Source organism: Macaca nemestrina, chromosome 2 (genome assembly GCF_043159975.1).
Source record: "Macaca nemestrina isolate mMacNem1 chromosome 2, mMacNem.hap1, whole genome shotgun sequence".
NCBI classification, from domain to species: Eukaryota; Metazoa; Chordata; class Mammalia; order Primates; family Cercopithecidae; genus Macaca; species Macaca nemestrina.
In genome coordinates, this window is record NC_092126.1 from 169,194,961 (window position 1) to 169,219,614 (window position 24,654).

At 35.2% G+C, this 24,654-nt stretch overlaps 1 protein-coding gene and 1 long non-coding RNA gene across 47 annotated transcripts in view; one reads left to right on the plus strand and one right to left on the minus strand.

Moving 5' to 3' along the window:
- LOC139360984 (uncharacterized) overlaps positions 1-23,161 on the minus strand; it is a 36,707-nt gene extending 13,546 nt beyond the window's left edge. The window contains exons 1-2 of the long non-coding RNA XR_011618572.1: positions 23,034-23,161; positions 19,762-19,878 (exon numbers count right to left, since the gene is read on the minus strand). This is a non-coding gene — a long non-coding RNA (uncharacterized lncRNA). The remainder of the gene's footprint in view (positions 1-19,761; positions 19,879-23,033) is intronic.
- The window catches only part of LOC105470366 (zinc finger and BTB domain containing 20), an 814,500-nt gene that overhangs the window by 556,580 nt on the left and 233,266 nt on the right, over positions 1-24,654 (plus strand). The gene's annotated exons all lie outside the window — the stretch shown is intronic.

Consider the following 24,654-nt stretch of genomic DNA (forward strand, 5'->3'; position numbering starts at 1 on the left):
TGGGAACTTAAATCGTGTTGGGTGAGGAGAAAGGGACAAGGTAGGACAATCTAAACCCAGTTGTTGGTGTGTGATACACAAAAGGGTTGTCATTAAATGAGCCATTAAACTAATAATTTTCTGAAGCTGTGAACTGAAAGTTAGGGTGAGAAATAACTAGATGCCCTAGGGGGGATTTTAGAAAGATAGATTATGATATGGTTTGGTTGTGTCCTCACCCAAATCTCACCTTAAATTGTAGTTCCCATAATCTTCATGTGTCGTGGGAGGGACCTGGTGAGAAGTAAGTGAATCATGGAAGCAATTACTCCCATGATTTTCTCATGATAGTGAGTGAGTTCTCATGAGATCTGACGGTTTTATAAGGGGCTTTTCCCCCTTTGCTCAGCACTCATTCTCTCTCCTGTTGCCCTGTGAAGAGGTACCTTACGCCACCATTGTAAGTTTCCTGAGGCTTCCCCAGCCATGTGAAACTGAGTCATATAAACTTCTTTTCTTTATAAATTACCCAGTCTTGGATATTTCTTCATAGCAGCATGAGAACGGACTAATACAGATTATATTTCTTCATAGCAGCATGAGAATGGACTAATACAGATTAAGATTCAACATAATGAAGAACAGATCAGACTAAAGTGTCTTACAGTGGAGAGTTCCGTGCCCTGGTGGTATGCAGCAGAGACTGAATGATCACTGTGAGCACCAGATTAAGACCCAGACCATGGGTTATTTAATGTTCTTTACCATATTCTTGCTCTGGGATCTTAGGATTCTTCAGGCATGGGGATTTTTCAGTAGCTATTAAGAATTCTGTGTTTTGGAGACCCCAAGAAGTTAAAAAAAAATGTGGAACTACTATAAGAAAAAATTTTACATAAGCTAAAACCAGTCTTGTGACACACTCTGAACACACACTAAAAAGCGACCTGGGAATATAATGCAGATCTCACTGAGTTTATTCTTTGCCACCCATCAAGGAAAGCGGCCATTCCACACATAATGTTCAGGAGACATTACTCACTCAGGTTTCCACTGGTTGGACACATATTCATTTTAAGATTGAGTAACTGCAAATGCTTGCTTACCAGCTTGATTTGCATAGCTCTGAGTTACATACGAATGGGACTCATGGCAAAGCTATCATTAAAGAGAAACAAAGCAGAAGACCGAACAAAGGATACATTCTGTGCAAAGTTTGAAGTTGAGACTGTTTCAGTGATCCTTGTCATGGTAAGAAAGCTGTCCGCCCCTTCCCCCACCTAAAAAAGAATAGCAGACAAGTGACAAAAGAAGGCCCCCTGGAAGTAATATGGGAGCAAAGAGTAGGATGAACTAAAGGCTATACACATGAAGAGAGAGAAAGGAATTGGCATGGACACAAGGAGATGCCGCCAAACACCCTCCATTCATAGCACAGAGATACGTGATTAGGTTAGAATCACTTACCTCTTCCCTAGTGCATTAAAGTAGGAATAGGTCAGGCTTGGAGAAAGGAATGACATCTTGATGAAACTCAGCTTTCTCAGAGGCCTAACAAGGATGGCAACACAGATAAAACTTGAATCTTCTCACTGGCCCCTTTGTATGAAATTAATGAATTCCTACATTTACAGACTGAAATGTTTTCCAGTAAGCAAGAGAGAGAAGACTTCTGAAGGCAGTGGAAATGACTTTTGTTCTTTTGTGGTTAAGAGTATATGGGCTTTGGAATATGGGAAAACTAGTTTCAAATCTCTGCAGCTTACATGTTTATGGTGTCAAGTACTTAAATCCCTACATTTTAGTTCTCACATCTGAAAAAATATTGAGCATGCATATACCATAGAATTGTTGTAATGATTAAATTACACATGTAAATTGTATAATACATATAGTGTCTGGCAAAGGATCATTCACAATACAATTTTTATTCAATGAGTACTATTATCGCTTTCTGTAACATTCTCTAGTAGCCCTTTCTAAGCTCTGCTTCACTTTACATCATTACTTTTGTCTAGTCCTTGACATTCCCCCTGTTCCGGCTTTGACTTGCTTCCCCAGATAGTGTACATCTGTGTCTGCTTCAAAGCCTCATTCTGTTACGTTCTTTAAGAGTTATACCTAGAGTTGGGCCAGGCACGGTGGTTCACACCTGTAATCCTAGCACTTTGGGAGGCCAAGGTGGGCAAATTGCCTGAGGTCAGGAGTTCAAGACCAGCCTGTCCAACATGGTAAAACCCCGTCTCTACTAAAAATGCAAAAATTAGCTGGGTGTGGTGGTGGGCGCCTGTAGTCCCAGCTACTCAGGAGGCTGAGGCAGGAGAATCGCTTGAACCCGGGAGATGGAGGTTGCCGTGAGCCTAGATCACAACATTGCACTCCAGCCTGCGCGACAAGAGTGAGATTTCATCTCAAAAATAAATAAATAAGGCCGGGCGCGGTGGCTCAAGCCTGTAATCCCAGCACTTTGGGAGGCCAAGATGGGCGGATCACGAGGTCAGGAGATCGAGACCATCCTGGCTAACACGGTGAAACCCCGTCTCTACTAAAAAAAAATACAAAAAACTAGCCGGGCCATGTGGTGGGCGCCTGTAGTCCCAGCTACTCAGGAGGCTGAGGCAGGAGAATGGCGTAAACCCGGGAGGCGGAGCTTGCAGTGAGCTGAGATCCGGCCACTGCACTCCAGCCTGGGCGACAGAGCGAGACTCCGTCTCAAATAAATAAATAAATAAATAAATAAATAAATAAATAAATAAGAGTTATACCTAGGGTTATGTATAAATTCAGTACCAACAATGGGCAAAAATGTAAAATTGTAGAAAGAATAAATGATGTTTAGAGAGTAGCATTCTTGTTCTTGAGTTCTGAAGGCACTCTTCATCTTTTGTAATACTGACCCTGAGACCATTTGTGTCAGATGGAAAAGGCACATGTACTGTTATTTTCTACCTTCCTCCCAAGAGGTTAAAATGACTTGAAGAAACTCAGCAACTTCAGGTGAAGAATCTAATGAGAGGATCTTGAATTATTGATCTCCACTCCACCAGGGTTTCCATTCACTATTAAAAAGTCAGCCTAGTGAGGATGACCCTAGTTATTATTTTGATATTATGTTACTTTATTTTACCACAGTTAAAATGTTCTCTGGATTAGTAATGACCCTGTAGTTACCCACAAAGTATGGAGAGAAGTCAGTGTAAATTCTCTTCTCAGCAACTAATGTGGTCCTTGTCACCAAAACAATCATATGCTAGATCACATGTCAGTGTATGACATCGCCAGGCCTTAGCTTCTCAGGATCTACTTGTTACAAGTGAGTTTATGTGCCTTGAAGCATATGGGCTTGATATATGATCCCAGAGCAAAAGGGCAAGGTATTTCAAGCTGGCCATAATTTTATTGACTCTCACAGGCTTGCTTTGTAGTCATTCCAATAAACTAGATGGGAAATTTTTGATGCTCCAAGCTATCCAGTCTTCAGGACCTCATTTCATGATTCAGAATCCAACTAAACAACTCAAGAGTGCTTTTGTGTGACACTGACCACACGAACAAATAATTGCTTAGTAATTCTCTTTGAGGTAGAAAATTCTAAACATGGAGGAACCATTTCCCCTTAATGGGAGCCAGAAATCCTCTAAGTGCTTGAAATGGCATTCACAAGTCTGAATGGTAAACAGATAAAAACAGGAGCGCACCAGTTGCACAAATGACTTGCTTGTCACAAACTTGTCATTGCAGTAATCTAACGTTTCTTTCACAGAGCCCGATGGAAAGTATGGAACAAACAGGCCCTGCTGACGTTTTGGCTCTGCTAAGCCTTCCTCTGAGCTAAAGCATCTGCAGCATCTTCCTGTTCTAGACCCTTTATCTGCTGAAGTTAGCTGATACTGTACATATCAGAGAAATGTTTGACTATTGCATTAACAAGTTGATGACAAGCAAGTTATTCCTGCAACTGAAATACTGCTGCTTTTAGCAGGCTGCCATTTTGACCTTCATTTTATTATGCAGAAGAACCCTAACAGAGCAGAGCACTGAGGAGAAACCCGTGTGGTTGCCCCAGGCCTATATAAAGACCACCTGTCTAGGGCTTAGGTGTAGTGGTACAGGGGGCATACCAGGCAGGTTCATCAGAATTATGGATAGGATTCCTTGTGAAACATAAATGTTGTGAATACATTAGACTGTTTCAAAGATTGTTCTTGCAGGGGTAAAATGAACTGCACAGAAATAGATTTCTTCCTGCACGCTCTGTACCCCACACACATGTGCACATACAGCTGTGTATGCTTTATGGAATGACACTAGATGGGAAACTTAAGTGAAAGTTGTATATACCAGCTCTACACATAGCTTTTGTCAGTTGTTGGAGTTCCTGCCATCGGTACCTTCCCTTAACCTCCTCCTCACTCAGCATAATATCTGGAGTTATCTAAACCTAATCAGACCCATGCTCTTGTCCCCTCAAAAGCACTGTATCTCCATTAGCCTCCTCACAGAAAATTTAGGCAGCCCTCTCTAGGACATCACCAGTTCATTTCCAACCTCAGCTGCCAGCAGGGAGTACTCCTACGCTGTGTAACTTCGGCCTCTCGCCATTCTGTTTGAGGAAACTTCCTCCCCTCAGGGACCCACCCTTGGGGTTCCTTGAGTGTGCAGTCCAGAGGGTCTCAGCCTTTAATAGGAGCCTTGCCTGTAATAGAAGCCTTGCCTATTGCCCCCCACAGTGTTTTGCCTTTGTTGATGCCATAGGTATATCAGCACTTGGAACAATAGAGAGTTTGCCCTAAGACTTTGGCCTTTTCATAAAACTGAGCTGCTCTTATTCACCAAGGTGTCAGCTGCCTTGTATTCTTTCTAGACGCTTCAGGTCTGTTAAGGGTACACTGATAGTGTTTTGTCTGCTTTAAATATTGACGTGAAAAACTTGCATTCTCGGACTTATTTTCTGGCTGGTGATCAGGTACTTTCATTTTCAAAAGTTTTGTGTAAAAATGATAATCATTGTCCATCCATGAGAACCAGATTTCTTGCCAAAGTGATGATGAGGCTTAACTTTCTTTTAGACTTGGCAAACTGAACACAGTACTGTCTCCAGGGTGAAATGTTTTAGTCCTATCCCAAATATCTCTTGCTGTAATCTATACCTTAGCTTTGTGGAACAACTACCTCAGAGGACAGGTGGGAAGGGTGTGAGAAGACACCCTTGTGTTTTTTTGCAGAGTTAGGGATGTTGTCCCTGGAAAAAGAGGTGAAGATTGTTTGAGGCAGCATTTAAAGTTTCTGCAAAAGAAAATGCGTGAATGAACAATTTGAATTGTAAATGGAATTTCATCAGCTTTTTCTTTCTAAAGTTCCTAATAGGATTTCCATAATGATTTTGTGTTTTCTTTCTTAATAGAACTTAAATGGCAAACAAATGGTATGCTATTTTTGATTTAGAAAAAAATAAAAATCTTTTTGTGGGAGCTGTCTTTTTAAATACACATTAGGGAATAGATAATGGCAAACAAACAAACAAAAAAAGGTCTTTCTTCCTATTCGGAGGGATAGCTATCAGTGTGTGTATGTGTTTTTAATATTTATTTATTTGCTTATTTGATCATTTATTAGTCTCTTTAATGTAAGGAAATTAACAAAGGAAAGAAGAAAAACACCTCATGATAAATTAATCTCATTAGATTCATAGAATTTTAGGGCTAGAAAGGAGTTTGATGATCAAGCTATGACTTTATGTCACACTCACTTTAGAAATGTGAATGTATGTGAATGTTGAGACCCAAAGATGTTTAATCAGATGAACAAAGATGCACAATAGGATTGTGGCAGAGCTAGGCCTAAAACTTTCATTTCAGGCAATACTCCCTCAGAGATTACATTACATTTTTGAAAGCTTTCTTTTAAACAAAGGCAGTCTCATTTTAATAATTTGCACTGAGGTGCTTAAATCTAATAGGACATTTGCTATTAGAGTAACTGAGACCTCACATTGGTTACACCAACTAAGGAATATACATTCCAATAGTTTGAAGACATTTCTTTCTAAGCCATTTCTTATTTGCTTAGGGTAAGGAACCTTATTTAGTTCAATTAATTTTTATCTTTTGTAAGATTTCAAAGAAACACTTGCACCATTCCTATTTACCTAAAAACATGTTTTTTAAATGAATCTGTTTCTTTAATAAGTATTCACTTAAGTAGGTCATACTGTAACGTTCTTGGAGATTAAAAAAAAAAGTCTTTTATCAGATTAAAAGAAATCTTATTTTTATTCCCACTTTTAGCCATGTTTGAGTTGGTCCTTGTAATTGCTGGTTTCAACAAAACACTAAGTCAAAAAATCAATGTCTGTGTTTATTTTTGTTTAACACAGGACAAAAAAGTCCATTGATCTTTTTGCAGTTATAATACATAAATACTGATTTTTCATTTATGCAAAACTTAATTTTTGAGGGTTTCCTTTTTGTTTCATTTCTCTGTTTTCGTATTTTTCAAACATCTGTACCGTGGTTAGAGGCGAGAGTAGCAGTGGCTGGCACTTTTCTCCCACATTGTGAGAGAAAGAAAAGTGACTGGAATAAAATCTTGCTTTTCATACGGTTGACTTGAAATGCAGCATTGAAAAGGTATCTATCGTCTCTTTCTTTTCTGAAACCAGAGGTGAAACCCGCCAGCCAATAGCAGTATTGATACAAAGTCACCTGTTGGTTCTGTTAATTCATGTAAGTAAAGCCTTTAGCAATGCATGCCTCCCTTCCTCAACTGAAAATCCTAAATGGATGATTTTTGTGCATTGGCAGCATCTGTCTGTATCAACAATATATCCCTCTGGTCACTCACTTAAGGAAACCTGAGATTCTACAGTCAGTCAAGAAATGAATGAAAACTTTTGCTTTTGATTCAACAAAATGATCACTTTGTAGGCATGTTTGGCTGTGAAGTGCTTATTAATATTGGGCTCTATTATCAGAGATAATGAAGAGAAGATGACACTAGTGCTTTCCTTTACCTCGATTAATTCTAGTTAGGAAGATCTGTGGTGTTTGCCTTATACACTTTCTAATGTAAAATATTTAAAACACAGGCTGGGCATGGTGCCTCACGCCTATAATCCTGGCACTTTAGGAGGCCAAGGTGGGAGGATCACTTGAGGTTAGGAGTTCGAGACCAGCCTGGCCAACATGGCGAAACCCTGTCTCTGCTAAAAATACAAAAAATTAGCCACACATGATTGCATGTGCCTGTAATCTACTCAGGAGGCTGAGGCAGGAGAATCGCTTGTACTCAGGAGGCTGAGGTTGTAGTGGGCTGAGATGGCACCACTGCACTCCAGCCTGGTGGACAGAGTGAGACTCTGTCTCAAAAAAAAAAAAAAAAAAAATTAAATCACATAAAAGTATAAAGGATAATATGAAGTACAAGAATCCAGAACCCAGGTTAAACAAAGTTTAATAATTTGGAACATTTGTTTCTGAACCTATTTTTTATTATTTTATTATAGGTTACATACAGTAAACTAGACAAATTAAGTGTTTACCTTGATGAGTATACATGTGACAACACCCAACCCAAGATACAGAATATTTATAACACCTAAGAAGAGTCCTTTGTATGTGCCCCTTGAAGGTGAAATTTTCCAAAGTTTTAACAAAGGTAAAAAACAAGCAAAACCACTGTCACCTCTGTCATCATGAATTAGTTTTACATAAGCCATATATTTTGGTTTATATGAAATGTATTCTTCTGTATGTATTACTAAAATTTATTTATCAATTCTCTCATTGTTGGACATTATTTTAATGTTTCCCAATCACAAACAAGACCACAGTTAACATTTTTATAGATGTATATACATAGAAGTAGAATTGCTAAACTTTAAGAAATATGCATTTTGAACTTTACTAGGTATTGTAAAATCTCTCTCCAATGTGTTTGTACCAGTTTATATTCTCAGTAACAATCTATGAGCGCTTCTCCACATGCTTCACAACATTTTTGATGGTCGGACTTTTTAAAATTTTTGTCAGTCTGATCGAAATTAAATAATATTTCTTTTTTTTTTTTTACTTGCAAGCCATTGGGATTTTCTCTTCTGTGTTGCCTAATTTGTATCTTTTGTCCATCTTTCTATTGGGTTATTTGTTGTGTTGTTATTGTGCTGTTATTATTTTGGAAGAGTTTTGTTTTGTTTGACTTGATTTGGTTTTTGGTATTAGTTGTTGCTGTTGTTGTAATATTCTGGATTTCATATTTTGGGCCACAGAGATTACAAAGATTTTTTTCCCAATTTTTAGGTTCCCTTTTAACTGTGGCTTCAGTAGTATTTGTTTTTATAAAGCTTTTAATATTAACTCAGTTAGGCTTATTGATATTTTCCTTTATAATTTGTGCTTTTATGTCATTTAAGAAATCCTTTCACATGCCAAGGTCATTTACCTTTTGTGTATTTTCTTCTAACAGTTTTAAAAGTTTCCCTTTTACATTTAGATCTCTAATCCTTCTGGAATTATTTTTGGTTATGGTACCTTATATGCACCCTATTTTATTCTTTTTCCATATGGATAACCCAATTATCCCAGCATTATTTAAAAAATTAGTCATTCTTTATTGACTAATTTGTAATGCCATCTTTTGCCTATATCAAATCTGTTTATATGATCTTTATTTGATCCAATGCACTATTTTTCTATCCTTGTACTAACACCATAACCCTTAATTACCATAGCTTTATAATATTCTTTCTACTTGGTAAGATAAGTCTCTCTACCTTGTTCCTCTTTAAAATTCTTTTAGCTCTGTTGGTCTTTTGCTATTCAATATGAATTTTAGGGCTAGTTGGTTAAGTTTAGCAAAAGTCTTGCTGAATTTTATTTGTAATTACATTAACATTAGAAAATAATCTGGGGAGAATTGACATTTTTATAATGTGTCTTGCTGCCCAGTGACATACTATATCCCTCTATTTGTGATCATCTTCATATCATTTAATAATGTTTTAAAGTTTCCATCATAAATTTCTTGAACCTATTTTGTAAATTTTTTCCTCATATAACTTAGATTCTTACACTATTATATTCATATCTGTTTTCCATTTCATTGTTTATTGGTTATTATTGGTATATATTCAGCAACTTTGCTTAGCTCTCTTAGTACTTTGAATTACTAAACTGGTAAATTCTCAAGTTTTCTACATCAACATGTATGTCAGCAGTAAATAATGACAGGCATTCTCTTAAACTCTAATTCTTAAATGTTCAATTTTTTCCTGTCATATGGCATTACTAAACCTCTGTATATATGGTCATAGGATAGTCATATTAAAAATATCTATTCTATTTCTTATTTTAATGGAAATGTTTTAGAAACATAACATTTGCTTGGGATTTTGAGAAATTGAAATTACTGTATTAAGGAAGTTCTTAATATATTCCTAAGCTATTTATAGTTTTCTAAGTGTTTTTAATCAGAAATACTAGTTAAATTTTATGTAATGCATTTTCTGCATCAATACTATGATAAAATTTTCCACTATGTTAATATTTTATATGATATTAATATATTTCCTGATATTAAACATTTCTTATATTCTTGGAAAAAATATTCTTGCTCTTGGTGTAGTTTTTAATCTACTATTTAATTTACTGATATGTAGTATGCTTACATGGGGAGGTCAATCTTTAATTCTTATTTTTTTAATTGTTACTGTAGAGTTTTGCTGTGACAGTGATACTAGCCTCACAAAATAAGTTGAGTAATATTTCATTTTTTCTATATCTTAAACAGTTTTCATATTATTGGGATTATTTATTCTGAGTGTTTGGTTAAACTTGCATCTAAAATCATCTGAACTTGGTAATTTTCATCAGTAGGTTGTAAGGTAGGCAGACTTGAATATCAGAATATCTAAATAAACCAATAATCATAGAGGAAATTTCTGATTCTTCTCTAGTCAATTTTGGGAAGTTATTTTTTAAGTACAGTTCACAGTTTATTCTTCAATTTATTTGTATAAAGTTATTTATATATTCTTATGATTTTTAATTTTTTGTCCTTAGTTATGTTCTCCTCTTATTCATAATATTATTTATTTGACACTTCTGTCTTTTCTTTTATTAGACCCTAGACATTTTTCTGTTTCATTTACATTTGTACAAAAACTGGATTTTGATTCTGCTTATCTACTTTATTATTTATTTGTAGCCTAAGTCAATACTTTCTGCTTTTATCAGCATTAGCATTATTTCCTTCCATTTTTTTATATTTTTAGGCCATTTTTCTTTTTCTAGATTCTTGAATTGAATTATTACCCTTTTACTTTCAATAATTTTTATTATCTTTAAAAATGAATTTCAGACTCTAAATTTTTCTCCTGGTTTCTCATTAGCTGCATACCATGTTTTGATATGTCGTTTTGTTCAATTTTAAATATTTCATAATATCTGTTTTATTTTTAACCCTTGAGGTATTTAGAAGGGTATATTTTTACTTTGTAAACATATTTGCTCTATTTTTATTATTTCTGAATTTAAATGCATTAAAATAAAATGATGTGTTTATATGGTTTTAATTGAAAAATTTTTTTGGTTTATTTTGTGATTTTATCTGGTACATGGATTTTACTTCTGGCTTGAAATCTGTAGGTGGTTTATCTGTTTCTTTAGCACTAATTCTAAAATTCTTTTGTGTATACTGAACTATATATTTTTCTAAGAAAATATGAAATCGACCTTTTAGTATTTCTGACCTTCTTCTTAGTATAAAAAAGGTGGTTAGCATAGCATCTTTTAATTACCTATTAGGTATCAATCTTGTTACTATAATTGTGTAATGAAGTTTTAGTTTTACCTATTTGTTTTTAACCATATTCAAAAGTGGTGATCACTATTTTCTATAATCAATGCTTAATTTTATTTACTAATATTTTTTGGATATTACTATGCCTACCATTATTCTTAGATCCTGTGGCTTCCTTTCTGGGTTCACTTTTCTTATTACATTTTTTTAGTAATTATTTAGTGAGAATCTTGGGTAATACATATATTTTATATATCTAAAAATGTCTTTATTTTGTTTTTTATCTTAAATAGCAATTTATCTGGGTATTTTTGTTGAGTATTTTAAAGACATTACTCCATTATATCTTAGACTATTGTTCTGTCAACTATTCTTAATTAAGAGAAATCTATCAATCTGTTTTTATCTCATTATAAGTAATTTGCTTTTTCTCCTGGTAGCTTTTGAAATTTATTCTATATCCTTAATGTCTTGTAGTTTCTCTGAAATGTGTCTGGATGTGGATTTATTTTGAATTTTTAGTCATGAACTCAGGACGTACTTATTAATCTCAGGACTCCAATTTTGGAAAATTCTCAGCTATTATCCTTTTCTTTATTGTTTCTTTGTCATTACCTCCATTTTCTTTTTCTGGAATTTGTATAAGATATACATTGGTATTTCCTAATCAACTTACTGATTAGTATCTCAATTGCTATTTCATTTTCAGAAAATTAATTCTTCTCACTACAATTTTTTTCTGAGTGAATTCCTTAACATTACCTTCCATTTCACTTAATTCTGTCCTTGAAATTGCCTTATTTCATTTATTGTACTTTTTTATTAATGAATATTTTTAATTTTTTAAGATTTCTGATTAATTTTTACTCTTATTCACCTATTCTCATTTTATTTCTATCTGTCTTTAATCATGTTCTTTTTTAGGTATGAGTACTTTATCACTAAGCATCTCAAGCATATTCATGTTGAGGTCATTGTCAGATAATTTTATAAAATCAGATTTATCTGGAGTGAATGTTACAATTATTGATTGATTTTCTTACCATTAGGTTACTTGTTTATGTTTTAGAATTTTGTTTTACAGGTTTTATTTTGTTTGTTTCGTTTTGTTCACATGTACCTAACCAGTGCTTTTATAGTTGCCTTTATCTGGATCTTCTCAGTCACAATCCAGATCTTACAATGGTAGCTTTCAGCTTCATTCTTATATGAATATTTTATCATAATGCTGTATCTTTATTCTTCCACCTCACAGGTCCTACAGCCCTATATAAGCTGTTTCCCCAGGCAGCAGTTGGCCAAATTTTTGCAGCCTTGTGATAAAGTAGTAAGCCAGGTTCAGGTCCACCATTTCAAATGGAGCCTTTTTGACCTCATTACTAGGTATCTCGATGTGATTCTGGATCCAGATTTCAGCAGGCCTATGGCTTCAGCACCATGGGCCGCTTTTAGTAGCTTTCTGTAAATAATCATCTTCTTTTTAAGTCTGACTGTGTTTCTATGATTTTCACATTTTATATTTCATGGAATTTTTAAGGTAACAATATATCTTGGACAATACTCCTTTGATTCTTATCTCTCTTTATTATGTTTTTTATATTATTTTTATTGTGCTTTGCTTTATTGCACTTCACAGATACTGAGTTTTTTCACGAATTGAAGGCTTGTGGCAACTCTGCATTGAGACAATCAGCACCATTTTTCTATTTTTTTAATTTGTATGGGTACATAGTTAGATACATCATTTAAAACACATAATAGTACAAATTACAGTTATTGAATGTTTAGTTGTGCTGGTCACTAAGCATTGCATACTATTTTTTCCCAATACTTTCTACATTTAGTTATTCTTATTTCCATTTTTTAGAGCAGAAAGTTGAGGTAAATAGACTAAATACACCAATAGGAAAGAGATTATAACAAGTTAATGGCAGAATAATATTTGAATCCTGTTTTTGATACCAAAACTAGTGTCCTTAAACTGCTATCCTATGGTTAAATTATGTTTATCTTTTATAATTATTATGGTTATTATTTTAATGTTAATTAAATTAACTAATATTCCTTTTGTAAAAAATATATCTAGTCCTATCTCAGAAATCTTTTTTATATTTTCCATGTTTTTATGCTTGCTTGGTCTATTCTCACTTTCTTACTCTCTCTCTCTTTTCATATATGATTACCTTTTTAGCTTTTATCAATCTAGCAATTTGAAGTTTTAAAGTATAGTTTATTCTTTTAGTAATGATCACTGTTATTTTTCTGAAAAACATTCAAGACTGGTTAATTATTGTCATTAATGAAGTAATATACTACATGAAATGAGAAATTTAGGGTGCTGTTTCATCTGTCTCCTCTTATCACTCAATTTATTGTTTTTGTTATAACACCTTATATCAGGTATAAATTATTATTAATTTTTATTCTACAGTAGTCCAGAATAGTCGAGTATTCTGTAACAGAATAACAGGGTTACTTATTTTGGGTAGTAGAGGGCTTCTAGCACAAAGCAGGTGCTTAATAAACATTGGTTGAGTGTTAAGTGAACAGTGGACCTGTTTGGTTACACACGTGCGCACACGGAAAGAAAACATAGCTGAGCTCTCATTGCTGCTGATGAACTACCATTTTGTTTAAACCTTGTATTTTATAAACAGTTGAATCACCTTGTGATTTAATAAATACCTTTTCTGTCAATTATTTTGTTAGGCAAACACGTGCTTTGTTAATCAGCCCTTGGAAATCATTGAGCTTCTATCAGTTAGGTCCATTCATGGCTATTTCCACGTTTACCTCTTCTGTCCTACCCTTCTTCCACAAATAATAAATATATTTGGTAACTCTCATTTCTAAACCAGTGACTACCATCAAGTTTTCATTTGGCAAATACAGTGGGATTCTTGAATATAAATAGCAATAATCATATCATATTAAATGGATGACAGCCCATATTCTTCCACAATAGTTCGTGTTGTTTACTATTTAAATAGAGGCATTTTGAAGTAGTTCCTATTTTTTTTTATTTTATAAGGGTAGTTCTTCAAATCCCTAACTATAGTCAAAAGAAATCTTTTATATGAATTTGCTAGGAAAATTGAATTTTTTATTGATATTATTAAGAAACTTAGTGAATATCTGCAATATGCTAGGATAAAAAATACTGTGCTTTTATTGTAGCAAAGCAGATTAAATAAAACAATATAGATTAGCAAGGAAATAAGCAAAGTATAAATAAACTAGGTCATTTGCTGATGTGCAAATTTTGATGGAAATTCTAATGACACATTTGATCGATTTATAAGAAGTACATATTATTCATGTTAAAAGAACCCTCAAGCCTTCTATGTGGCATGATTTTAACAATCTTTTATACATAACAACAGATTGAAATTAAACTGCCTTCCTAGCTGTTTCTATTTTTTAAATTGTAAAAATGACTTTTATTATTCTCTATCTTAAAGTCACTAAACGAGAATAACGAAACTTAGTTTCTAGTCCTAGTTCTGTCACTGAATTGACTCCATGACCATGGGTAATTCATTAAACTCTGTAGGCCAATTTTTTTTTATTTATGAATGTGGACAATTGGTTTTGATGTACTTTAAAGCCCCTTCCAGTTCTTGTGTTCTAGTACTCCGCATTGTGTCTCTCTGTCTTTGTATAGAAATACCCACTTATAAAAACATAAGTGCATATAGGGTCCATATAGCAATAACCTAAATTATTCAACAGAACTCATAAGGGAGTATCCAAGAATGGTATGAATTTTCCCCTGAACAAGGCAGGTGAATGTAGCTGATAGATAAATAACCAGGAGTTGTCATAGGTTCTTGGTCAGGACTGACATGATAAAAGCATATTTTCAAAGTAACTGTTGGGCATCAGTGTGCAGAATAAATCAGAATGGAAGAAACCTGGAATACAGACCAGGCAGACATGATGCCATCATTCAGAGCAAGGTAAGGAGAGCTCAGACTATGGTGATACAATCAGAGATGAAGTTGAAGCAACAAATATGAAGATATTGAGATATATGTTCAATCAAATAGAATGGCAAAAAATATATAAAGAGAAAAATTATGAAAGGATATACAAATATCTAATAAACATGAAAAAGTATAATTCACTAGGATTCAAAGTCATGATTTATGAAAAATAGTAATTCTCAATGCTGGTAATGGTACAGTAAAATAGACACTTACAGTGATAGTGGAGATCTATATATTAACACAAAATTCTGCAAAGTAATACAGCATTATATTATCAAGAACCTTGCTTTAGAAATATATCCTCTGACCCATTAATTTTACTTCTAGGCATCTATGTAGAGGAAATAGAATCTCAGACAAAGATTTAGGTACAGAGATGTTTATCACAATGTCATTTATAAAAGAGAAAAAAGATTTTTAAATCTTAAATAACAAAATTCAAGAAAGTATTAAATTACAGAATAGCCATATGTATCACCACATATATATGCAAATTAGATAGTTCTTAAACTTATTTTAAATAATATTTTATTCGAAAAAGTTTATAAAATAACATATCCAAAAGATACAAATAAATTCATATACCTAAAACAATCCCAAATACAAAAACGAAAGTATTTGATAATGATGTTAGAGAATACATTCAAATATAAAGAGCAGTTATCTCTGTATGGTGGAATTACTTGATATTTCTATTTCCTTTTTCTTGAACTTTCTTAATGCTTGAAAATTACTCTAATAATTTGAAAAATAAAAGTTTTAAGCAAGCAGTAAATAATCTAAACACTGAATCTCAAATTTGTTAATAATTCAACTTAGAAAAGAATACATGTCTGATTCCAATTTATTCAGTTACTGAAATATGGGATACATAGATTTTCAGTTTCCCCAAACTGAATCATATCATATTTCATAATTTCTTTTTCTTTTATGGATCCTTGTACCTTTGCCTTAAGTGATTAGCCTGAACTTCGACATTCCAGCACCTCATTTTCTTTTCTTTTTTCTTTTCTTTTCTTTCTTTTCTTTTTTCTTTTCTTTCTTTCCTCTTTCTTTTCCTCTTCTCTTTCTCTCTCTTACTCTTTCTTTGTTTTCTTTCATCTTTCTTTCTCTTTCATCTTTCCTTTCTCTTTCATCGTTCTTTCTTTCTCTTTTTTTTTTTTTTTTTTTTTTTTTTTTTGACAGAGTCTCCCTCTGTAGCCCAAGCTGGAATGCAGTGTCATGATCTCGGCTCACTGCAACCTAGGCTCAAGCAATTCTTGTGCCTCAGCTTCCTGAGTAGCTGGGACTACAGGTGCGTGCCACCAAGCCCGGCTACTTTTCTGTATTTTAGTAGAGATGGGTTTTCAGCATGTTGCCTAGGGTGGTCTCAAACCCCAGAGCCCGGGGGATCCACCCGCCTTGACCTCCCAAAGTGCTGGAATTACAGGCATGAGCCACCATGCCCGGCCCTCATTTTCTTTAGAATCTTGTTTTCTTCATTCATTTCTGACATTAACATACTCAAACCACATTTACATGTATATGAGATCATCCTCTTTTATCACAAAGGAAAGAATCTAGATTGTTCTTTATGTTTTCAATTGTTTTTAATTTCTAAATTTGTCTTATAAAAATATGCCAGTCTAATAATAGCATTCTGAGTCATTGAAACAAATGAAAATAAAGGACACAGTCAGTATGTCACCGAAGAGCCACTTTTATTGGGTGGAATAAAGTACTACTGATAAAATTTATTAGGCAGTCATTTCAAGAATAGAATCTTAGCTGCTCTGTGTAAGAATGAATAAACGTAACAACTTACTTGGCTCTGTACCTTGAAATTTACCCAAAGAAAAAAAAAAACAGTTTGATGCCAGAGAGAATGAACCAGATAAAGTTTTATTGGCTCAAAATATACAAGTAACTTAGTCTGCCCCTTTTGTAACAAAACTGTACAAGTAAAAATATAATCTTCTTTAAAATCTAAATTCCTTACATTAGCCAATAGCACAGTGCTGGAGTAACTAAAACTTTACAGACCTCACCCTCTTTTCCTTCTGCCAGCAGAATGAACTGCTCTCTCTCCTTCAGGCCTCCACTGACTATATAAGCTAACCCAGAACCATTTGTACACAAGCTTGTCTCTTTTTCAGAACTGTAAGTCTAGTGAAGGCAGAGACTGTGTCCTGTTTATCTTTGTATACCTTAGGTTCTAGCAAAGTGCATAATTGTTGAACAAACTGATGAAGTATTCTTAGCCTAGTTTTCGAGAGTTTAAGTCTCTATGAAATAATCTAAGGAAAAGTTCCTTGGATAGAAATGCTTACACCTTGTGTGTTATTCCATAATCTATCTTACTAGCATCTAGGCAAGTTTCTTTGGAATGATGATATCACCAAATTATGAACACCTTTGGAAGTAAACATCTTTCAAGATATTTTTCTGCAGGGCTAAGAGTTAAAGTACAGTAGTATAGTTCTTAAGAGCTCTTTCAGTTACTATTTTGGCACCCACAATGAGTTACTAAGTCTTTCTGAATTTCACTTTTCTCATCTGAAAGATGAGAATAGTAATCATCTTTATCTCATAGTTTGCTGTGGGGATTGGATGAGATACTGCATGTCAAATAGTATCATGCCTAGCTAAGCCGTTGGGCCTTTATTATTAGCATTAATGCCTCCCAGGACAAGTAGTTAGACTTGCACATACCTCTTGACAACTGGGACAGAGTGTACAGGTGTAGCAGCAGGGCTCTCACTGGACATAGAATTAGAGAGAGCTTAAGTGCATATGCCAGTGCTTTCAGTCTTCAGTAGCGTAAAAACTACTTGGGGAGCCTATTTAAAATGGAGATCTGAGTTCCACCTCAAGAGATGCTAATTCAGTTGGTTTGCTCTGGAGTGAGACCCTGAAATGTGTCTTTTTAACATACTCAGCAGGTGGTTCTGATGCAGCTGGTCCTAGACCAAGCACTAAGTAACCCTGGCATCATGACTCCATCTCAGCCTTGATCACAAACCACTCTAACCCCATGGCATCATTCCTCAAGATTAGCCCTGCTTAATGCTGTGTGGCTTGACTACCAAAAGCCTTGCTGTTTCCACTCCGTGGCTTTGCTAACAAAAGCTTTCCTTCCTCTACATCCTCACCCCACCCCACTGAAGGCAGAAAAAACGAATAGGGAAGGCAGAGTCAATTGGGGAAACCTGAGTAGTTACAGTAAATTATGTTATTTTGTGTTATTTGACCTAATGATCTGCATTAGTCCAAAAGTGGGTTGACTTGAGGGGTAAGCTTGAATTTTAGAACAACAGTTTTCCCCCAATAACTTTGGAACAGCTGGCTATATCTCTTGTTTTTTATAGAATTGCTATCCATAGAACTTAGATGAATAAGCACAATTGAAGTGCAAAGTGTTAAACGCATGCTTCGATTTAGTCGATGCATTTGCACATTGAAGTAATTAGGATTATTTAAAAGCATTCTGCTTCTAATACTTTGTTCTCCATTTCCTACAAATCAAATTAGTGAGCGGTAGATTTGATTTTGACATCATTTTGAAAATATTTTCTTTCTTTTTTTAATTTCCTTAGTATTACATTTTTACAAAGTTCAAAACACAACCAACTGTGACTAAATTCATAAAAACAAAACAAAAAGTCCAAAGTGCAAGAAAATGAAAAACAGCACAGAGTAATATGCAGGAGAACAACGTAAACCATACCTTACAAATAGAGTTGTAATAACACACCTTATCCGTGTCTGATCAATTAATAACAAATACTTATTCAGATAGCAAATTGCTTATTCTTTCACTTTGATTGAGAGCCCAAATTTAATTATCTTAGTCTAAGTCAATATGAAAAGGCAACCAGATCCACACTGAAAAAATCTTAACCATCTCCTGTTTTCATTGAACTATATGTAATGCAATGAATGAATGTGAAGAAACAGTATAAAGTGTGCTTTCCTTACTTGCTAACAAAGCATTCAAGCAAGATTACTCATTTTTAAAATAAAGTTAGATTCAGCAGAACCAAGAAATGGTTATGTAGCCATATTGCCTAGACAAATACATACCTGAGTTTAAATTCCAACTCTGCACACTGCATTACTTTTGACAAGTTACTTCACCTCTCTGACCCACAGTTTTCGTGTCTGTTAGAGTAATAATATCTATATTGCAGAGTTGCTTTAATAGCATATTGTATTTAATATTTACAATATATTATATCTTATTGTATTATACAATATATTAATATACTGTATTTAATATTGTATTTATAAAAATAATGTATTTGAAGTGGATGGAATTTAATATTTACTCAATAAGTGGCAGTTATTATTTTTAAGTCAGGAAATAAAATTTGGAGGGATAAGAACCCAAAATCCTTAGAGGAAAAACAAAAACTAAACAAAAATATTCTATGATCTCACTTTCCCAGAGGTTATTTACACAAGTCACAGATTTTATCCTAGGACTTTATCAGGATTCTACAGAAGGGAAAGTTTTACCTTTATAATCTTCTTTCCCCCAAATTGTTACCCTTATTGCAAATTACTGACCTCAAAATACATGTTGAGAAATACCCTTCATACTATTGAAGTGCATAATTGAATGCATATATTTTGCCAACACAAATTATTATCATATTCCTTTGTTTAAAATAAACAGTATTTCAGACTGGCTCAGATAAGTCTAATTCCTCTTATTTTTTATATACTACTTTTATAGTTCTAGAAGTATATCTGTTTATGCATAAAAGTGAAGGTGGGGAGAGAGAGAGAGAGAGATAATGGACAAGAATAATAAAATCATCTGTGCAACAGAGATGGTGCCCTGTTCAATCCTGTCCTTAGTGATTGATTCTGTTTCATGTATAGAAAGTGCTCATTAAATGTCTGCCGAATTAAGTAAATGAGGGAAAACAAAATGCTAAGAAATACTGTATAGCATAAAGGAGCCAACTCAAAAGTAATGTATGCAGGTTGTAGGCAAACAGATAAAACTCACCAATGGACATCAACACCTCTTTAGTTAGGTTGGCTCAGTGTGGAATGACCGCCATCTTTATTCAGAACCATTAGTTCTTAACTGGATGTGTTAGCTGATCCAGGAGAGCTGACCGACCTGCAGTCAGAGAGTCACAGAATATAAGAGCCAGAAAGGATCATGGAGAGTTTCTGATCCCAGGGCCTGCCTCATTTCTCAGGTTAAGAAACTGAATGTCTGCCAAACACTTCGTGGCAAAGTTTGTTGGTCCTAAAACTTGAGTTTCCTGATTCTGTTCCAGTTCATTTTGTATTGTGTCATGCTGCCTTTGTGTCCCCAAACTTCCTGTCCACCTGGGAGTTCCCATATATCCACTGGCTCCTTTTCATATGCCCAGAAAAGTGCAATGGAGCATCCATCAATGCTTCTGATTAGAATCATCTCACCTATTATGGCATTTTCCATAGAGCCTAAAAGACCACAATAAAGAGATTCTTCATTTGACTCTTAAAATCAATGTTTTCATCAAGAAATAAACTTTGTTAAATTATTATTAACCATTAACAACTCATCCAAATCAGCTTCTTTTCAAGTGATGTAGCTGGAACTAAAGGGAATGGAGAACAAACACCTGTTATAATTCGATTGGGGGAAAATGTAAAGGAAGAGCTCTGTCTTCAGGGTGTTACCCAGGGGAAGGCAAGGCCAGGTGGGCTATGGAAGGGGGTCCAGAGTACCCAGGAACTCACCCAAGGATTTGAATCTTAGAGAAATGAAGAGAGATAAGAATATGTGAAGATAGCAAAAGCGGAGGTTAAAAAGGGAAGATACAAGTAGATTTAATGATTTGGTCTTTTGGTTCATTATTTAGGTCTTTTGGTTCATTATTTACTACTATTATCGTAACTTCCTCACTCAGTGGAAAAGCCTTGCATTCAGGTCATTTATGTCCTGTTAACAGCTTATATTTCTACTCTCTAAGTAATAACTCAAATTCCTTGAATCAAGTCTTGATAACATCCATGAGAGAAGAAATAAAGCATTTGGTAGGTAAATGTCTTCCCTATCCACTTAAAGAATGAAGTGTTGATAGGCTGTTGATGGTGAGTTAAACTGGCATACCAGGAATTTTTATAAATGGTTTTCCCATGCTCCATTGAATATGTGGCTGAGACTTTTAGTTGTATACCAGCTGTGCATGCAAAATCTCATAATTACTCTTACTGTATTAAGCATTTTATAGCAATTTTAGCTCTAAAATGCTATGCGATAGTTTTTATGCAAGTGTACCAGACATGTAAGCTGTTCCAATGAAAACATTTTCTTTCTTTTAGACACATGGTTTTAGGTTTCCAAACTTAGCTCTTTGCATTGATGGAAGAATCTTTAGGACAAACATCAGGTTTTTCGTGTGGGGAGAGGGACAGTGGATTTTCTTGCACATACTTCAAGCAGCCTTATCAGTAAAGGGGAATTTTACTAATTAATTGTGTAATACGGGTACTACCAAGTACTGCTGCTGAGCACTAGTTCCTCCTCGGCCTGTTCTATTGAGAAAGGCAGCAAAGAGAAAGCTAGGGCTATCTCTGTGTCTCTCTGGGGTGTAATGACAAACAGGCAGAAGGACTTGGACTTAACCTCTCTGCAGAAGGCTGACACCTTTAACGCTGCAGCACATGCTGCTGCCCCCTGCAGTAGCAAGTCTTGGGCCTGAGCCCAAAGCTGGTGTGGAGTTTGAACCCTTAGCATTCTGGCCCAGAGCCAAGTGCTATCAATGGAACCCCACTGACACCTTTAGTTATTCTTCCTAGATTAGGATAGTAATTTACTTGTCTCTTTGATTTCAAGTGTCTGGTTTTGTTTCCAGATGCCTCCCAGCTCATCTGTATTCCAGGGGTTTCAAAAGATTTTAATCTCATTGGTTGTTTCCTTTGTCACTTCCATTTGGTGAACACAGGAGGGATACAGAGAAACTAGAGAGAGGGAGGCAAGCAAGGGGGTTTTGTATGTGTGATGTAGGGGGCATATGGGGAGGGCTTGGTGAGACTGAAGGAATAAATGAAAGGCATATTCACTTTTAGAATATCAGCTATTATGCCAGGATAAGTCAGAATGGAGTATAAGAGATGATGTGTAGGACAATGTAGCAAAAAGTATTATTACATAGATTCATGTGTAAAAGCCCTCCAACCAGCAGTAATCTCAACTTCCCCCAAAAGATTGCAATATATGAAGGAGATGGAGAGACCATAGAAATTTTATCCCAATGCCAATAACGTAACAGAATTTGGATTTTAACATGCTATAGTAGGAAACGGCATTTATGCATGGTGTCATTTCATATTTACAAGGGCCTGTCTAGCACTGTTTATTGATTTTACTGCAATTTTTTTTTCCTGAGGATCCTGTAGATAGATAATTGCTAGAAATGTCCATCATTAGCACAGCAATGAGTGCAACCATCACACTAAGAAAAAGATACACATAGGACCCTGCGAGCAAGCATCAAATAGAAAAGTCACACAATAACATGTGCAGCTATAACTCCAGGCAAACACACATATAACACCCTGTGTAGCCATTGCACTGAGAAAATACACACAGCCCCCTGTGCAGCCATCACACATCAGGAAAATACACACATGACACCCCTATGCAACCATCACACCAGGCAAAAGCACAGACATAAAATGCTAAGTCAATAGGAATGAACAGCTCATAAAAGCCTACTGGAATAGATCACATCACAGCCAGGTACATCTGTTCTCAGCACTAACTATTATCGTTAGCTTAAAATGCTTAAAATCACTGTGCATCCTCAGGTCTAGGGACAGATTATTCCAAGAAGATTCTGCTAAATAGATTTGGCAATGCAGTGAAGGGGACCTCTACTACATTAAAGTGATGCATTTTGCATCTCAAAGGCTGTCAACTGTATTTAGAGGAACTGTGTGATTGAAGAACAATGTGCTAGGATAGGATAGCAATTTTTCTGGCCCTTCTAAATCTGGAGGTGATTTTTACCCCGACATGAGTTAAGTGTACAATTGAAGGGGCAGCTCACAGATTGGGAGGTGACTAATAAAAGCAGAAATGGAAATAGCTTTCAACTTGTGCTGCAAAGGAAGCTGCTACATCCTGTTTTAAACTGGAACTCTCAGGTGGTATGTCACATCTAAAGGTCTTAGTGAGGTCAGACTTCAAGCCATCAACTTGAGATAAATAAGTAGCAACTACAGTCCTTGCTTCATAGGGTTGACTGCCCAACTGGGAGGAATAAAGGAACCACCCACCTCTTCTTTAGCCAGTGCCTTCTCTTTATGCTCTTGCCTTGGTCTGTGATGTTATCCTAGCTGTGTGACACCGGGGTTACCGCACTGTGAGGGAAACTCGGCATGTCCTTCTGAAGAGTGGCCCAAAAGAACTGGATAGAAAGAGTTTCAAGCTTCCGTGTTTCAATTACAGTGGCATTTTGTGTTTCTACTGAGTGAGAGAAGTTTCAAGTTAGCTTGTTAAGAATGATTTACACCATAATTCTAGGAAAAACAAATGTGAGTGACTGAAATTTGAAAGGAAAGAGTATAGGGGGGAAGTGCCAGACTAAACGAATCCTAAGTAAATAGGGTGTTTCTTTCGGGGCGGGGCTGGGGTGATTGGTTTCTTTTTTAAAAAAACAAAAGAAAAAATGTATGTATTGTTGGTAATTACTTCTCTTCCCTGGAAAGAGTGAGGCAGGAAAAAAAAAAAAAAAACAGAATTTCTCCACTTGCTCCCTGTAAAAGCAAATTTTCAGGAGAGGACAGGTGTTTCCCTTAAATTTGTGTAACAACATCTTACTGGGAATGAACAGTACTGGAAATAAGAACTAAGAATTTCACTTCTTTATTTTTCCTCTAAATGTGGCAGAAAAGGTTTTGTTGGGGTGAGATAAGCTTTTTCCATGAAACAATGCAGTAGCGACATTAGGTAATTACATGGTGACTGGGACACACCGCATGGTATACTGGAGAAATTGCGTGATACCTACATGATAACTATAGTAACTTTAGTTATCACTACCGTATTATCTCCTGATAACTATATAATTAGTTTGTGTCATCAAAGCACCCTAAACGTATGCCTGTTCCAGCTACTCTGGTAGGAAAAAAAATAAACTTTTTTGCAAGGGGGAAAAAAGCTAATGAAGAAAGTTGCCAAGAACAGATATTTTGTAATCTGTGCTAAATCTCTGCTGGAAAACATGAACAGTAACGAAGCTGAGAAGACAGTAAAAGAAATTCGGGGCAAGGTGCCAGACGCCCAGACGGAAGGAGAATGTGGACCAAAAGATTGCGACAATCGGGTAATTATGGTTTATGAATTTCAGCTTTAATCTGTAGTTCAGTGAGTCCTGATTAAATATCTGTTAAACACAATTAAAGTTTGTTTTTGTATTTCACCGTCTTGATCAGAATAATTAGAGACTGCGTGTTTCATGTCAAAAGTAGCAAGAGGAATTTTAGTGAATGAACATCGTTTTTAAAAGCCATTTGTAGCACCAGCTGTTGGCATTATTTTATATTTTAGTGTTATCAGCATAAAGATGGTCCTCTGGATGCTGAATAGTTTCCAGCAGGACAAGGATGTTATGCTGTTATGATGGGCATGTGCTGATGAAGCTTCAGTGTTTAAGGGCTAGTGTTCATTGGAAACAATGGACAAGGGAGATGTAGGTCAGGCAAGCAGATATTTTAGGTAAGAGAAGGAAGACATTTGAGTTAACTTTACCCATGCAAAGAGCGACATAAGGGAATTTCTCATGGTATAGTCATTGGTGTTAACACCTGCAATGCTGATGTTATTTGCTTATTGAGATGTCAACATAGTGCCTGAAGGAAGGGCGCAAAAAAGGCGTAATGAGAAGTGCTAGAATTC